This window comes from Loxodonta africana, chromosome 15, assembly GCF_030014295.1.
Source record: "Loxodonta africana isolate mLoxAfr1 chromosome 15, mLoxAfr1.hap2, whole genome shotgun sequence".
NCBI classification, from domain to species: Eukaryota; Metazoa; Chordata; class Mammalia; order Proboscidea; family Elephantidae; genus Loxodonta; species Loxodonta africana.
The window spans coordinates 33,208,631-33,227,373 of record NC_087356.1 but is presented as its reverse complement, the minus strand read 5'-3'; positions in this window follow the sequence as shown (position 1 = coordinate 33,227,373).

The window sequence follows — 18,743 nt, the reverse complement described above, 5'->3', positions numbered from 1 at the left end:
CCAATTGTGCTGACCTGCCCTATATTGTGTGCTGTCTTTCCCTTCACCTAAAGCAGTTCTTATCTGCTGTCAAATTAGCGAGTGCCCTTCTCCCACCCTCCTTCCCTCTCCACTCTCGTAACCACAAAAGAATGTTTTCTTCTCAGTTTAAACTATTTCTCAAGTTCTTACAATAGTGGCCTTATACAATATTCGTCCTTTTGCAACTGACTAATTTCACTCAGCATAAAGCCTTCCAGGTTCCTCCATGTTCTGAAATGTTTCACAGATTCCTCAATGTTCTTTATCGATGCGTAGTATTCCATTGTGTGAATATACCATCATTTATTTATCCATTCATCTGTTGATGGGCACCTTGATTGCTTCCATGTTTTTGCTATTGTAAACAGTGCTGCAATAAACATGGGTGTGCATATATCTGTTCGTGTAAAGGCTCTTTTTTCTCTAGGATATATTCCAAGGAGTGAGATTGGTGGATCGTATGGTAGTTCTATTTCTAGCTTTTTAAGGAAGCACCAAATTGATTTCCAAAGTGGTCGTACCATTTGACATTCCCACCAGCAGTGTATAAGTGTTCCAATCTCTCCAAAATCTCTCCAACATTTATAATTTTGTGTTTTTTGGATTAATGCCAGCCTTGTTGGAGTGAGATGAAATCTCATTGTAGATTTGATCTGCATTTCTCTAATGGCTAATGATCGTGAACATTTCCTCATATATCTGTTAGCTACCTGAATGTCTTCTTTAATGAAGTGCCTATTCATATCTTTTGCCCATTTATTAATTGAGTTATTTGTCTTTTTTTCCAGTTGAGTTTTTGCAGTATTATGTAGATTTTAGAGATCAGGCCCTAATCAGAAATGTCATAGCTAAAAACTTTATCCCAGCCTGTAGGTAGTCTTTTTACAGTTTTGGTGAAGTCTCTGGATGAGCATAGGTGTTTGATTTTTAGGAGCTCCCAGTTATCTAGTTTTTCTTCTGCACTCTTTATAATGTTTTATATACTGTTTATACCATGTATTAGGGCTCCTAACATTGTCCCTATTTTTTCTTCCATGCTCTTTATCATTTTAGATTTTATATTTAGGTCTTTGATCCATTTTGAGTTAGTTTTTGTGCGTGGAGTGAGGTATGGGTCTTGTTTCATTTTTTTGCAGATGGATATCCAGTTATGCCAGCATCATTTTTTAAAAAGACTGTCTTTTCCCCCATTTAACTGTTTTGGAGCCATTGTCAAATATCAACTGCTCATATGTGGATGGATTTATGTCTGGATTCTCAATTCTGTTCCATTGGTCCATGTATCTGTTGTCGCACCAGTACCAGGCTGTTTTGACTACTGTGGCAGTATAATAGGTTCTAAAATCAGATAAAGTAAGGCCTCCCACTTTGTTCTTTTTTTTTCATTAATGCCTTATTTATCCGGGCCTCTTCCCCTTCCATATGAAATTGGTGATTTGTTTCTCCATCTGATTAAAGAATATTGTTGGGATTTGGATCAGAATTGCATTAAATGTATAGATCGCTTTTGGTAGAATGGACATTTTTATAATGTTAAGTCTTCCTATCCACGAGCAAGGTATGTTCTTGCACTTATGTAAGTCTGTTTTGGTTTCTTGCAGAAGTGTACTGTAGTATTTTTTTGTATAGGTCTTCTACTACATTTCTGATGAGATTTATTCCTAAGTATTTTATCTTCTCAGGGGTTACTGTAAAAGGTATTGATTTGGTGATTTCCTCTTCTAAGTTCTTTTTGTTCTTGTAGAGGAATCCAACTGATTTTAGTATATTTGTCCTGTATCTTGATTCTCTGCTGAACTCTTCTATTAGTTTCAGTAGTTTTCTGGAGGATTCCTTAGGGTTTTCTGTGTATAAGATCATGTCATCTGCAAATAGAGATACTTTGACTTCTTCCTTGCCAATCTGAATGCCCTTTATTTCTTGATCTAGCCTAATTGCTCTGGCTAGCACTTCCAGACAATGTTGAATAAGAGTGGTGATAAAGGGCATTCTTGTGTGGTTCTCAATCTCAGCGGGAATGTTTTCAGGCTCTCTCCATTCAGGGTGATGTTGACTGCTGGCTTTGTATAAATGCTCTTTATTATGTTGAGGAATTTTCCTTCTATTCCTATTTTGCTGAGAGTTTTGATCATGAATGAGTGTTGAACTTTGTCAAATGCCTTTTGTGCATCAATGGATAAAATCATGTGATTCTTGTCTTTTGTTTTATTTATGTGGTAGATTACATTAATTGTTTTTCTAATGTTGAACCATCCCTGCATACCTGGTATGAACCCCACTTGGTCATGATGAATTATTTTTTTGATATGTTGTTGAATTCTATTGGCTAGAATTGTGTTGAGAATTTTTGCATCTACATTCATGAGGGATATAGGTCTATAATTTTCTTTTCTCATGATGTCTTTACCTGGTTTTGGTATCGGGGATATGGTGGCTTCATAGGATGAGTTTGGGAGTATTCCATCCTTTTCTATGCTCTGAAATACCTTTAGTGGTAGTGGTGTTAACTCTTCTCTGAAAGTTTGGTAGAACTCTGCAGTGAAGCCATCCGGACCAGCGCTTTTTTTTTGTTGGGAGCTTTTTGATTACCTTTTTAATCTCTTCTTTTGTTATGGGTCTATTTATTTGCTCTACCTCTGTTTGTGTTAGTTTAGCTAGGTAGTGTGTTTCTTTGAATTCATCCATTTCTTCTAGGTTTTCAAATTTGAGTATAGTTTTTCATAGTAATCTGATATGATTCTTTTCATTTCAGTTGGGTCTGTTGTAATATCTCCCCTCTCATTTCTTCTTTGGGTTATTTGCTTCCTCTCCTGTTTTTCTTTCGTCAGCTTGGCCAGTGGTTTATCAATTTTGTTGACTTCTTCAAAAAACCATCTTTTAGTCTTGTTAATTCTTTCAATTGTTTTTCTGTTTTCTATTTCATTTAGTTCAGCTCTAATTTTATTATTTGTTGTCTTCTGGTGCCTGTGGGTTTCTTTTGTTGCTCTCTTTATATTTGTTCAAGTTGTAGGGATAGTTCTTTGATTTTGGCCCTTTCTTCTTTTTGGATGTGTGTATTTATTGACATAAATTGTCCTCTGAGAAATCGCTTTTGCTGTGTCCCAAAGGTTCTGATAGGAAGTGTTTTCATTCTCACTGGATTCTATGAATTTCTTTATTCCATCCTTAATATCTTCTATAATCCAGTCTTTTTTGAGCAGGGTATTGTTCAGTTTCCAAGTGTTTGATTTCTTTTCCCTGCTTTTTCTGTTATTGATTTCCACTTTTATGGCCTTATGGTCAGAGAAGATGCTTTGTAATATTTCAATGTTTTGGATTCTGCTAAGGCTTGCTTTATGACCTAATATGTGGTCTATTCTAGAGAATGTTCCATGTGCACTAGAAAAGAAAGTATACTTTGTTGCTGTTGGGTGGAGTGTTCTGTATATGTCTACGAGGTCAAGTTGGTTGATTGTGATTTACCATTTAGATCTTCCGTGTCTTTATTGAGCTTCTTTCTGGATGTCCTGTCCTTCACCGAAAGTGATGTGTTAAGTCTCCTACTATTATTGTGGAGCTGTCTATCTCACTTTTCAATGCTGATAGGGTTTATTTATGTATCTTGCAGCCCTATCATTGGGTGCATAAATATTTAATATGGTTATATCTTCTTGGTGTATTGTCCCTTTAATCATTATATAGTGTCCTTCCTTATCCTTTCTGATGAATTTAACTTTAAACTCTCTTTTGTCAGAAATTAATATTGCCACTCCTGCTCTTTTTTGCTTGTTGTTTGCTTGATATATTTTTTCCATCCTTTGAGTTTTAGTTTGTTTGTGTCTCTAAGGCGTGTCTCTCATATAGATGGATCTTGTTTTTTTATCCATTCTACCACTCTCTGTCTCTTTATTGGTGCATTTAGTCCATTTACGTTCAGGGTAATTATGGATAGGTATGAAATTAGTACTATCATTTTGATGTCTTTCTTTGTGTGTTGACAGTTTCTTTTTCCCCCTTGATTTTATGTGCTGAGTAGATTTTCTCTATATGTTGTCCTTTCCTCATATTTGTTGTTGTTGATTTTGTTTCTGCTGAATCTGTATTTTTCCCTTGTGTTTTATTTTGGTGAGTGAGATAGTTTGTCTCCTTTGTGGTCTTTGTAGGTGACTTTTCGTTTATGTCTCTCTGCTCTTATAATTCTCTCTTTATCTTTGGTTTCGGCAAGTTTGATTGTAATATGTCTTGGTGACTTTCTTTTAACATCTACCTTACGTGGAGTTCAATGAGCATCTTGGATAGATATCTTCTCATCTTTCACGATATCATGGAAGTTTTCTGCCAACAAAACTTCAAAAATTCTCTCTGCATTTTCTGTTATCCCTCCCTGTTCAGGTACTCCAATCACTCATAGGTTATTTCTGTTGATAGAGTCCCACGTGATTCTTAAGTTTTGTTCATTTTTTTTTAATTCTTTTATCAGGTCTTCTTTATCCTTACCAATTTATTTCTTTAGCAGTTCTTTCTGTTGCTAAGATGTGTTATAGAATTCCCAAACTATAATCATGGATTTATTGATTTATCCTTTTACCTCTGTTAGTCTTTGCTTTATGTATTTAGAGGCTCAATTTGTTGTTGTTGTTGCCATATTCAAATCTTAGATCTTTGTGTCTTCCTTGTGGAGTATTATCATCATTTTTAATCATAATGTAGTGTCACAGTAAGTGTACAATCTTCTTTTCTCTGAAGCCTACTCTATCTGATATTACAATAACCACTTTTTTTTGGTATATATTTAGATAGCATATCTTTTCTATTCTATAAATTTCAAATTACCTATCAACGTAGGTAAATTCTAACTAAGCTTCTAGTCAACAATATAGAGCTGGTCATGTTTGCTTATTTTTTCCCCACTCTACCAATAACTTCTTTCAATTGGTGTATTTAGATCATTTCCATACAAGGCAATTATTAATATGATGTACCTTAACTTTGCTATTTATCATTTGTTTTTCTATCTTTTTTCTCTATATGTTATCACTCTAATTCTTTTGTATTCTTGTGAGTATATGAGCATTTTAGGATTGTATCTTGACTTATACTGTTTTTTAGTGTATCTCTTTTTGTAGTTTTCTTAGAGATTGCTGTGGGTGTTACAATACACTTATGTAGCTCACCACAGTTTACTGGTATCAACATTTTACTACTTTTAGTAAAGTGTGGAAATCTTATCTTATTCTCTCCACTTTTCCACAGAAATGGCGGTCTGCTCCCATAAAGATTATAACCTAGACAATCTTATAGGATGGTTCTACTCTGTCACCTGGGATTGGTATGAATTGAAATTGACTTGATGGCACCAACAATAATAAAAACATATATAAAATTGCCTATCAGGTGATGTTAGAACTTTTAATAATCACTTATAACTTAGACAACTCATAAGGAGAAAAGCAGTTTATTATATTTACCTAAGTTTCTGCTCTTTCTACTAATATTTATTAATTCCTGATACTCCAAGATTTCTTCTTTTATTATTTACTTTTTGTTTGAAGAATCTTTTTTAGCCATTTTCAAGGGCAGATCTGCTAATGATAAATTCTTTAATTTTATTTTATTTGGCATTGCTTTTTTTTTCCTCTTTCATTCCTAAAGTATATTTTTTACCAGCTACAGAATTTTTGGTTGACAATACTTTTCTTTCAGCACTTGAAAAATATTGTGCCATTTTCTTCTGCCCTCAGTGGTTTCAGATGAGATATGTGTAGTTATTCAAACTGGTTTTCTTCTATAGGCAATGTGTTGTTTCTTCTCTGGCAGTTTTGAAAATTTCTCTCTATTTTGCCTTTATTTTTCAAAGTTTAATTATGGTGTGTCCTGATGGGAATGTCTTTAAGCCTGTCTTATGTGGGGTTCAATCATTTTCTTGAATCTTTGGATTTAAGTCTTTTGCTAAATTTGGGAAGTTTTAAACTGTTATTTCTTCAAATATTCTTTCAGATCCCTTGTCTTTCTACTTTCCATGTGAATCTCTGATGACACAAATGTTGGTTCTTTTGTTATTGTCCCATAAGTCCCTGAGAGTCTATTCACCTTTTTTTTCTCTGGAGTCTATTTTCTCTCTGTTGTTCAGATTGGGTAAATTCTATTGATCTATCCTCAAGTTGCCTGAGTCTATCAACTCTCATCTCTACTTTTGGAACTGTCCAGTGAATTTTTACTTCTGTAACTGTATAGTTCAATTCAATAATTTTGATTTAGTCCTCTTTTATAACTTTTCTTTCTTTGCTTAGATTTCTATTTTAAAATTTATTACAAGGTAATTTGTAATGGTATATTGAAGGATTTTTATGAAAGTTGCTTCGTAATCATTGCCAGTTAATTCCAGCATCTATTTCTTTTTGGTGTTATTGTTAGTGGTTTTTTTTTTTTTTTTTTTTTTTGCTCATTTAGTTGTAGTTTTCCTAGTTCTTGGTATCATGAGTGATTTGCAATTTTTTACAGTATATTTTGACTATTATCTTTAGTGTCTTTGTCCTATTTAGTTATTATTTTTTTTCTTAAAGCAGCCAATCTGTTCAGTTTTAAAAATAAGCTCCTGGTCTATTTTGTAAGTTGAGCTTCCAGTGACGTTTTATTTTCAGAGATTTTCACTCCTCTGTTTGTCAGTTTTAATCTTGTTTTGTCAAACTTTCCACTGCCTGGTGATGTTGGTGCTGCTTGAGAAGATGAAAAGACCTTCCCCAAGTGGGGCTACATGTTGTCGTGGAATTCCCCTCTCACTATCTCTGGCCCTGAAGTATCTTTGAGTATGGGAAGGTAGTCTCTGGCCTATAGGGAAAGGAGAATATTTCCTGGTTAAGAACTGTTTGTTGTGGTGAGATACCCATTGGTGGTGTCCTGTGCTAGAGACACCTAGTCTCTGGGTAATAAATGGGCATCCTAAGCCAGACAAAGTAGATTCCCTCCACCTTTGCCTTTTATTATCAGCTGGGCACCCATTTGATCTTCTTTTCCAATTCTGCCTAGCTCACTTGGTATTTTCAGTAGGTGTCCTAGACAGGGTTCTCCAGAGAAACAAAACCAGTAAAGCTTATAAATATCTACATAAAGAGATTTATATCAAGGAAGTGGCTTATGAGTTTACAGAGGCTGGAATGTCCCCAATCCATGGTTCAGGATAGAGACTTTTCCTGATTCATATAGCTGCAGGGGCTGGTGAACCCAACATTGGCAAGTCAGACAGCAGGGCTTTGCTCACAGGGTGCAAAAATAGAAAAATCCCACATCAGCAGGAAAGACTGCAGGTAAGCAGCCAGCTCAAGTCCCAAGAAACCTGAGGTGAGGAAAAGCAGAGCCAGCTGCAAGATCCAGAGTGAGCAAAAGCCCACTGGCCTTGCCAGATTACCCACTTAAATTCGATGCAGGCAACATGTCCAAGAAAACTCCCTTTGAACTGATTGGCTACTCACAGTAGATCCCATTATGGAGCCAATCACATTATATCAAATCTCGTCATGGAAGTGATCACAACATCATGCAACTGCCAACCTACATCATAACTGCCAAACCACAGAGAATCATGGCCCAGTCAAGTTGACACACAACCTTAACCATCACAGTAGGGCATCCTGTTCAATCCTGGGGAGGTATGAGCCTACCTGTGCTGCCTTCTGTTGCTAGATTAGGGATTGGAAATGCCATATCTATCACATTCTTTTGTTTGGGAGTTCATCAGATCCTCTGCAAATATGTTGTTCTGCCAGTCCTGGTGTCCCTAACCAGTTCACCTTACTCTTACCAACTGTCAGTGTTATCTTTTAGATGTCTTTTATGTTACTTCTAGGGTTTGTGATTGTACTTATGGGAGAAGTGTGGGGAGAAAGCATATATACCATTTTGTCCTATCTCCATTGTGTTGTTATTTTATTCATTAAATTTGGCACCTGTATTAGATACAGGGATCTCCAGAGAAATAGATCCAATAGGGTGAATATATATATATTTACTTACACACACACGAGGTTGCTATGAATCAGAGCCAACTTGACAGCAACTGACAACAATAACAAATATGAGAGACACAGAGAGAGATTTATTTCTTTATGTTAAGGACCTGGCTCCCAAAATTGTGGTGATTGACAAAGTTGAAAACCTGTAAATCAAGCAACAGGCTGGAAACTCTGAGTGTCTTGCGTCTGAAATCTGTAGCCAGCCAGTCTGAAACTATGGCAGGATATCTACGTTAGTTTTGGGGCACAATCCTTTCTCCTTTAGGAAACCTCAGTTTTTGCCTTTAATGTATTTAACTGATTGAATGAGGCCCACCCATATTATGGAGAATACTCTGCTTTAAAAAAAAAAAAAATTTTTTTTTTTTTTTATGCTCTTCTTTACATACAGTCAATTGATTGTAAATGTTAATAACCTAAAAATACTTTCTGTCTTAGTTACCCAGTGCTGCCATAACAGAAGCACCCCAAGTGGGTGGCTTTAAAAAAGAGAAATTAATTTTCTCACCATTCTAGAGGCTAGAAGTCCAATTCAGGGCATGACTCTAGGAAAAATTCCCTTCTTTTCAGTAGTCCCAGGAGATTCTTGAATTTCCCTGATGCTACTTTTGTCTCTGTTCTCCATGTGTGTTTCTGTGTTTATTTTGGTCTTTTATCATTCAGAAGAATTATAACTTAACCAACAAAACAAACAAAAAACCTTATTTCCAAACAGAATCAAATCCACAGATACAAGGGCCGGGAATTCAACATGTTATTGGGGATGACACAATTCAGTTACTAGCACCTTCATAACAATATCTAGTGTTTGACCAAACAACTAGGCACAATAGTCTAGCTAAGCTGACCCATGAAGTTAACCATTACAGCATCCATCAAAACAATTCCATATAACTTCAAATTGATTTGGTATCGACATAAGAATGAATGAATATTTTTCCCAAAAAAAGGCTGTTTTAAATGTTCTACTATATCTATTGATGAGTTCATTTAAATGAGATCAAATGATTAATTATTATATGCCTTAACACTACCTATAAAATTTTTTCTTCTTAATTCTGGAATAATAAGCCCTAACATACCTCTCTCCCTCTTGTCTGAACTTTTTGCATACATCGTTCATAAAGCAAATAATTCACATGTCTATCTAGTCATGGAAACCCTGGTGGTGTAGTGGTTAAGTGCTATGGCTGCTAACCAAAAGGTGGGCAGTTTGAATCCATCAGGCACTCCTTGGAAACTCTATGGGGCAGTTCTACTCTGTCCTATACAGTCACTGTGAGTCAGAATCGATTCAAGGGCAGCAAGGTTTTATCTAGTCATATTACATAAAAATAAAGTACTAACCATTTAAGATTTAGCAGTTCTGCCCCTTCTTCCCAAACGCACAACTTTACTCCAGTTTTTTACACATTCTTGGCTAAGAATCTCTCTCTCATTTAAATTTCTATGTCATTCTGTGAATTCATCATTACTGTACTTGTTATAGAGCCCTGGAGGCATAGTGGATAAGAACTCAGCTGTTAAGCAAAAGGTCAGCAGTTCGAATCCACCAGCCTTTCCTCGGAAACCCTTTGGGGAGGTTCTACTCTGTCCTGTAGAGGTCTCTAGGAGTTGGAATTGACTCAACAGCAAAGGCTTTTTTTTTTTTTGTACCTGTTATGGTGTTTTATAATGACTGATTCTCTCAGAGTGATCTCTGCATTCCAGTCATTTAGTACTGTATCTGTCATGTAGCATTCGTTGATTTCATTCTCATTATCTGAACGCTTGAAAATAATTCATACACAGTTCTACATAGTGAAAATATGTAAACAAGGAACCGTTTTTAAATAATTTTGATTTTTCCTGTATAGAAATAGATTCATCCATAAGCAGTAACCAGTAAAGGATGTCCAATTTTGTGTCCACTACTGAATTGCACAGAATGGGAAATAGTAAATAACGCATCCTTCTCCTCAGATCACTAGTCATCCATTGGATAAGGCATGCTTATACTACAAAATAGTATAGACTTACCTTAAAACGGTAATTGGGGTTCAGTGAAGAGATGGGTCAGTGGAATTTTTATTCATCAAGAAATAATGAATGGAAAATGTGGGCCTGAAAACAGTGTTTTCCAAACTATGGTTTTCAACCCTTTACTGAGCTGAAAAAAATCAATTATTTTTAAACTAGTTTATTTATAGTTAAGACCAACCAATCAATAGAATAGAGGAGAAAAAGAAAAAAAGAATAATATTTGCTAAGCAAATTGGAAAACTCAAACTTTCGTGCCTTAAATTTTTCTTTCTTTATGAAAAGAAGCTATTAAATAAAATGCCTTTGATCTGTGAATTTTACGAATGATTTAGCAAACAATAATCTGTGTTTGTTACAGAAAATGTGGACCTTTGAGGTATAAGCCAAAGTGTTATTAGGATGCTTATAACACTGGAAAAAAAAAATATTTTATGACGATGGAAAATACTGTAAGCCAACATTTTTAATGCAGCTTTTCTTATGGATAAACATGTCTCAACAGTACCTTCACAAAGGCCCTGAATGCCTCTGAAATCCACTTATATTTAATTAATTTTAATGGTACATTTGAATAATACCAAGATGACTGCAGCACAACCCTAGAAGAGAAGCATGCCTCTCAAACTAATTAGAGTTCTTGAATGACATTGAAAGAGAGAGCTAGTTAAATCATTTTCTCCAGTAGTAGGTTTAATTGACACAGATATAATGCCAGTGATAATTTTTACACAATTGGAAGATCAGGAGTTTAATACATCTGGCAGTAAGGCAGGGATTTTCTTTCTCTGACAGTGTTGAATAAACTTCACTAATCCTTTTCCTTTAGCTTTCCCATACTTATAAGCTTAAGTTTAATAAAAGACTAAAAAAAATAAAAATTCCGCTGAGCTTCTCATAGCTCAAGCATAGAGAGAAAAGAAGATGTCTCAGGGAGGTTGTGGCTCAGAATCATTAAAAAGACTAATGGCCAGATGAAAGGGCTAAGTTTACTATTCCCCTTGTACAGTGCAAAGGCACCCTCTTTGTAGTAAACATTTTATCTACTTTATCTTGCTTCCAAGTCACCGAAACAGAGGCAAGACTATAAGAGAGATTGGATGATCATAGGTTACGAGGTGCTACAAAATGTTTCCTTGGATGTTCAATTTGTTACACATATGATACTTGTATATTCATTCACAGGTTATGCCAAAGCTTTGGTACATGGAACTAGGATATTTTGACAAGGTAGATTCCTACAGTATGATTCCAATAACATCTAATATTTTGCAGTTTAGAATAATGATGTTGCATAGAAGGCAGCATCACTATAGGCCATTGGCAGAGTTTATGAAAAGCATAATATTTATTTATTTACTAGAGCCTCTAACATAGGCCAAATGATTCCCAATAAAACAATCATTTTTATTTACTTTTTCTAAAAATTTTAAATGACAAAGTGACAGAGCTCATACAGTCTGAAGTCTAGATTTCATTATACCTGAGAAATATCTGTTTTCTATAAGTTTGTTTTTTGTTATTATTTTTTTTAACTCAAAAAAAAAAAAAGAAAAAAAAAACTCTTTAGAGGGGGAGAAAAATGTCTAATCCTAATTTTTTTTTTTCCCTTCTTGGCTTTTCCATCAATATCATAGGTCTTGACATACTATGTTCTCACTTCCAATACTTTCTAAGGATTCTATAATTATGGTTTTACTAACTTTTTTACATACAGGAAGTATTTAATACAATGTATTTTTTTATTTTTATGCAGCAATTTTTCTTATCCGAAGTTTTATTACCATATTTTAGATCTAATGTATAATGGTGATAGGATGTAGTCTATGAAATGTTTCCTTTTTAAAATTCATTGTAGTTTACTATGCAGTACAGAGTATAATATAATTACGGTAAAACCTGTGTAAGGCAGAAATTTCTCAGATAAGGAAAACAAATATTTTCCTCTAAAACAAGTGATAGAAAAATGATAAAGACAGTACCCTGTCAAAGATGGAGAACTTGGGAAATTAAAACCTCCAAGTGTCTGTCAGTTTTTTGTACTGTGGGGGCTTGGGTGTTACTGTGATGCTGGAAGCTATGCCACTGGTATTCAAATACCAACAGGCTCACCCACTGCAAATAGGTTTCAGCTGAGCTTCTGGACTAAGACAGGCTAGGAAGAAGGACCTGCAGTCTACTTTTGAAAATAATTAGCCAGTGAAAAGCTTATGAATAGTAGCGGAACATTGTCTGATGTAGTGCCCGAAGATGAGCCCCTCAGGTTGCAAGTCACTCAGAAGACTGGGGAAGAGCTGCCTCCTCAAAGTAGAGTCAACCTTAATGATATGCATGGAGTCAAGGTTTCGGGACCTTCATTTGCTGATGTGGCACAGCTCAAAATGAGAGGAAATAGCTGCAAACATCCATTAATAACCTGGACATGGGATGTACGAAGTATGAATCTAGGAAAATTGAAAGTCGTCCAACATGAATAAGGAAGAGTGAAGAAGAATCGATACCTTTGAACTGCAGTATTGGCAAAGAATATTGAATATACCACGGACTGCCAAAAGAATGAACAAATCTGCCTTGGAAGAAGTGCAAACAGAATACTCCTTAGAAGCAAGGATGGTGAGACTATGCCTCACATACTTTGGACATATTTTCAGGAGGGATCAGTCCCTGGAGAAGGACATCATGCTTAGTAAAGTAGAGGGGCAGAGAAAAAGAGGAAGACCCTCAAAAAGATGTATTGACACAGTGGCTGCAATATTGAGCTCAAGTATAACAAGGATTGTGAGGCTGGTGCGGGACCCGGCAGTGTTTTGTTCTGTTGTACCTAGGGTCCCTATACGTTAGAACCCACTCAAGGGCACCTAACAACAACAGAAACTGAAAGAGTAAGTTATAAAATAGAATTTTATATATATTTGTTCATTCCTTTTGATTCAAAGAAAATAATCTGTGATATGTTTATGTTAAAAGATTACAGGATTGTTGTGTGTAGTAAAACATCACACAAAATTTGCCTTTTTAGCCAATTTCAGGGCATGAGTCAATGGCATTAATTACATCCACAGCAATGTGCAGCCAATATCTGTTTTCAAAACTTTTTTCATGACTCCAAATAGAGGTTCTATAACTATTAAGTAGTAACTACCAAATGTTCCATGCCCCCAGACCTTGTAACCTCTTATCTGCTTTCTGTCTCCATAAATTTGCCTATACTGATATTTATTTTTTTGTGCCAGGCTAATTTCACTTGACATAATGCTTTCAAGGTTCATCATGTATCAGGACTTCATTCTTTTTTTATGACTAACTCATTGTATGTATATGTTTTGTTCACTGACAGTGGCTACATCATTTTACATTTCCACCAATAGTGTAGGAGGGCTCCAAATTTCTCCACATCTTCTCAAATACTTGTAATTTTCTATTTGTGTGTGTTTAATAGCCATCCTAGTATGTGTGAAATGGTATCTCAATGTGGTTTTGATTTTATTTCCCTAATGACTAATGTAGGAGCCCTGACGATGCGATTGTTAAACCATCACCTGCTAACCAAAAGGTTGGTGGTTTGAACCCACCCAGCAGCTCTGTTAGAGAAAAGACCTGGCTGTCTGCTCCTGTAAAGATTACAGCCTAGGAAACCTTATGGGACAGCTCTACCCTGTCCTATAGGGTCACTATGAGTTGGCATAGAATACATGGCATACAATAACAACTATGGTTAATGTGATAAGCATTATTCCATGCTCCTATGGGCCATTTGTATATCTTCTTTGATGAACTGTCTTTTCAAGTCTTTTGCCCATATTTCAATTTGGTTGTTTGCCTTTTGTTGTTGAATTTTAGGGTTCTTTATATTCTGGTAGTAAATCCTTATGAGATATATTATTTGCAAATATTTTCTCCAATTCTCTATATTTTCATGTCCTTTGATGCACAAACGTTTTTAATGTTAGTGAAGTCCAATATATCTATTCTGACATTTGTTTCTTATTCTTTTGGTGTCATAACTAAGAATTTGTTGCCAAATCCAAGGTCATAAAGTTTTACTCTTAGGTTTTCTCCTAACAGTTTTATGGTTTTAGCTCTTATATTTATGTCATTAATCCATTTTGAGTTAAATTTTGTGTATCCTGTTAGTTGGGTTCCAACTTTATTCTTCTGCATGTAGATACCTAGTCGTCTCAAAACTGTTTGTTGAAGATATAGTCTTTCTCCCACTGAATAGATGTGATACATTTTCCATGGAGTCTGGATCTATTTCTGGACTCAGCTTTATCCAATTGATCTTTATGTGTATCCTAATGCCAGCACCATGCTGTTTTGATTAGTAGAGTTTTGTGGCAAGTTTTGAAATCAGGAAGCATGAGTCCTCCAACTTGGTTCTTTTTTTTCAAAATTCAGAACCCCTTGCAGTTTCACATGACTTTGAGGGACAGCTTTTCTATTTCTATAAATATGGCTATTGGGGTTTTGATAGGGATTGGGTTGAATCTATAGATTGCTTTGAGTAGTATTGACATCTTAGCAATATTAAGTGTTTCAATCTGTGATCATGGGATTCCTTTGCATTTATTTATGTCTCCTTTAATCTCTTTCAACAATATTTTGTGCATTTCAGTGTATAAGCCTTCCACTTCCTTGATTAAATTTACTCCCATGTATTTTATTTTTTAGAAGTCATTATAGATGGAATTCATTTATTCATTTCCTTTTGGATTGTTCATTGCTAAAAAAAAAAAATTTTTTCTTAATGTTAGGAAGTTAGGATTGGGGGACAGAGTTGAATCCATAGCAAGAAATAAAACTGTTTTTTGTGTGTTAACTTTCTGTGTTGATCCTACAACTTGCTGAATTAGTTTAACTAGTAGTCTGTGTGTGTGTGTGTCTGTGTATGTATTCTTTGCTATTTTCTCTATTAAGGATCATGCCATTTGTGAGTACCGCATTGTTACACAAATAATGGGCATTTTCCTACATTTGCTAACTACGCCTTCTCCTGGAAAGTTATTTCCATAAGTGCCACAGGCTAATTTTTTTACATCAACGGGTTAAAAAAAAAAAATGGCATAGAGGTTCTGATGAAAACACCTCATGTACGAAGAGCTTGGTTGGCAAACAAATGTAGATGGTGCACGTTATTTACGTAAAATACGGTAGAGATAGTTTCACTTTCTTTGTAATTTGGGTGTTTTTTATTTGTTTTTCTTTCTCTATAGCTCTGGCAAGAACTTCCAGTGCAATGTTGAATAACAGTGCTGAGAGTGGGCATCTTTGTCTCCTTCCTGATCTTACAAGGAAAGCACTCAGGCTTTTAAGGGGTTTTCCTGAAGACCCTTATCATTTTAAGGAAGTTTCCTTCTATTTCTTATTTTGTGAGAGTGTTTTTTATCATGAATGGGTGATGGTTTTTGTCCAATGCTTTTCCAGCCTTGATTGAGACAATTATGTGTTTTGTTTTTCCCTTTGTTTTGGTAATGCAGTATATTTCATTACTTTTTTTAAATATTGAATGATCTCGCAAACCTGAGATAAATCACTTGTTCGTGGTGCATAATCCTTTAAATGTGTTTTACTTTCAGTTTACTAATATTTTGTTGAGGGTTTTTGCATCTATAATCACAGAGTATATTGCTCTGTAATTTTATTTTCTTGTGATGTCTTCATCTGTCTTTGATAACAAAGTAATGCTAGGTTCATAGAGTTAGTTAGGAAGTATTCTCTAATCTTATTTTTTGGAAGAATTTAAATGGGATTGGTGTTAATTTTCTTCAGTGTTTGGTAGAATTTTCTAGTGACTCCATCTGGTCCTAGGCTGTCTTTTTTAGGAGGGTTTTGGTGATGAATTTACTATTTTTGTGGTTGTTAAAAGTAAGCTGGTATTTTCTATCTTTTCTTGAGTTGGTTTAGGTAATTTGCGTGTTTCTATAATTGTTTTCACTTCATCTGTTTTTGTTGTTGTTAGGTACCAGTGAGTCAGTTCTAACTCATAGCAACTCTGTGAACAACAGTATGAAACACTGCCCAGTCCTGTGCCATCCTCACAATCACTGCTATGTTTGAGTCCGTTTTTGCAGGCGCTGTGTTAGTTCATCTTGTCAAGGATCTTCCTCTTTTTCACTGACCTCTGCTTAACCAAGCAGGATGTTCTTCTCCAGGAACTGGTCCCTCCATGGACAACATGTCCAAAGGATGTGAGATGAAGTCTTACCATTCTTGCTTCTAAGAAGCATTCTGGCTGTACTTCTTCCAAAAGAGATTTGTTCGTTCTTCTGGCAGTCTGTGGTATATTAAATATTCTTCCCCAATACCACGCATAATTCAAAGGCATCAATTCTTTTCCAGTGTTCCTTATTCATTGTCCAGATTTCACACGCATATGAGGTAATTGAAAATATCATGGCTTGGGTCAGGAACACCTTCATCCTCACAGTGATTTCTTTTCCTCTTAACACTTTAAAGAGGTCTTTTCCAGCATATTTACCCAATGCAATACATCATTTGATTTTTTGACTACTGCTTCCATGGGTGTTGATGGTGGAATCAAGTAAAATGAAACCCTTGATAACTTCAATCTTTTCTCTGTTTATCATATTTTTGCTTATTGATCCAGCTTTAAGGAATTTTGTTTTCTTTATGTGGAAGTGCAATCTATACTGAAGGCTATAGTTTTTGATCTTCATTAGTAAGTGCCTCGAGTCCTCTTTGTTTTCAGCAAGCAAAGTTGTGTCATCTACTTCATCTAGGTTATCTAATATTTTTACATAAAATCATTCATAATATTTTCATATAATACTCTTTATTTTTCCAAGGTTGGTAGTAAAGTTCTCATTTTCATTTATAATTTTTGTTATTTGTGTCTTATCACTTTTTTGTCTCCATATAGCTAAATGTTTGCCAATTTTGTTGATCTTTTCAGAGAAACAACTTCTGATTTTGTTGATTCTCTCTATTGCTTTTCTATTCTCAATTTCACTTGTCTCCACCAAAATCTCATTATTTCCTCCCTCCTGTAGGCTTTGTATTTCATTAGCTCTTATTTTTCTTTTGTCTTGAGGTTTAAAATTATGCTACAGCTATATTCATTGATTTGTATATATGTATATATATATATATATATATATAGGCATTACAGCTTTAAATTTCCAGCTAAGCACTGCCTTTGCTGTGTCCCTGAAGCTTTGATATATGTGCTTTTGTATTTATTCATATCTATGTATTTTGTAATTTTTCTTATGATTTCTTCTTTGGTCCATTGGTTGTATTCAATGTGTTGATCAATTTCTACGTATTTGTGATTTTATTCAGGTTCTTTTCTGTTATTGATTTCTAGCTTTATTTCATTGTGGTAAGAGAAGATACTTTAAATTTGTTGAGACTGATCTTGTGGCCTAAGATACGGTCTAACCTGGAGAATTATCCATATGCATTTGAGTAGAATGTATACTGTATTGCTGTTGGATGGATTGTTCTATATATGCCTGTTAGGTCTATTTGATTTATGTTGTTATTAGTTGTCATCGACTTGGTTCTAACTCATGGTGACCTTATGTATTACAGAATAAAATGTTGCCCAGTCCTATACTATTTCCATAATCTTGGATATGTTTCAGTATGTTGATGAGGCTGTTGTGACACTCTCTCATTGAGGGTTTCCCTTCTTGTTCAAATCTATTTCCTTATTCAGCTTCTGTCACTATGTTCTACCCACTACAGAAAATGGCGTATTGAAGTCTCCTACTAATAATGTAGAAGTGTCTTTTCAAGTCTGTCAATGTTTGCATCATACATTTGGGGGGCTCTGTTGTTTAGTGTATACATGTTAATAATTGTTATGTCTCCTTGATGAATTGAACCTTTTATGACTGCAGAAATGTTCCCTTTGCCTCATATACATAAAGTCTGTATTATCTGATATTAGTATTGTCAAAAACCTCAAATGACCTGGCGAGAACTGAATTGAGTTCCTAGGTATCGGAGGAGCCAATTAAGACTACAAGCCAAAATGAAAGAGTGAGGCCTTTAATCACTAACTGTGATAGTATAAGCAAGATAAACCCGAAGAAGGCACCAACTTCTCTCTGTCCCATATTTTCCCAGGAACAGCACCCAGGTGAGGGTGAGGTGCATCAGTGCAGACGTGGGGATCATCCTACTGCTGAAGTTCCCCAGAACAAAAGGCCCCTGCAGTTTTATGGAACCCAGGCCTAGGGGTATAGCTATGGGGAAGGGCTAGGGGTAGAAAACAACTGTGTACTGAGTCAAAATAAGGAAAACTGTATTCAGGGTCCCCCCTTTCTTCCCCAATTAAGAAACTTTCAGCAAAGACACCTGAGGAAGGCCTCTGCAGAAAGTCTCAATAAAGAAACCTCCCCATGCAGGCACCTAGACTAGGAATGTGGTTATGCAAAAGAGCTTGTGCCATCAGAAAGGCCAGAGTCCTTGACTGCAACTCCCTTCAGAGGCTGAGATGCATTGGCTGTGAACCAAAGCTGGTGTGAGGAGAGACAGCTTTCCCCAGTGAGACCTGCCAGGTATAGCCTTTTTAATTGCCTATAGTCAAGCCTGAAAAATCACACATATGTTTTTGGCTGGGTGTCAGACTTCTCAAGTATAGCTACCCCAGCTCTCTTTTAGTTACTAATTGCATGCATTATCTTTTTCTGACATTTCACTTTCAGCCTTTGGTGGCTTTTTACCCAAAATGAGTCTCTTGTAGAC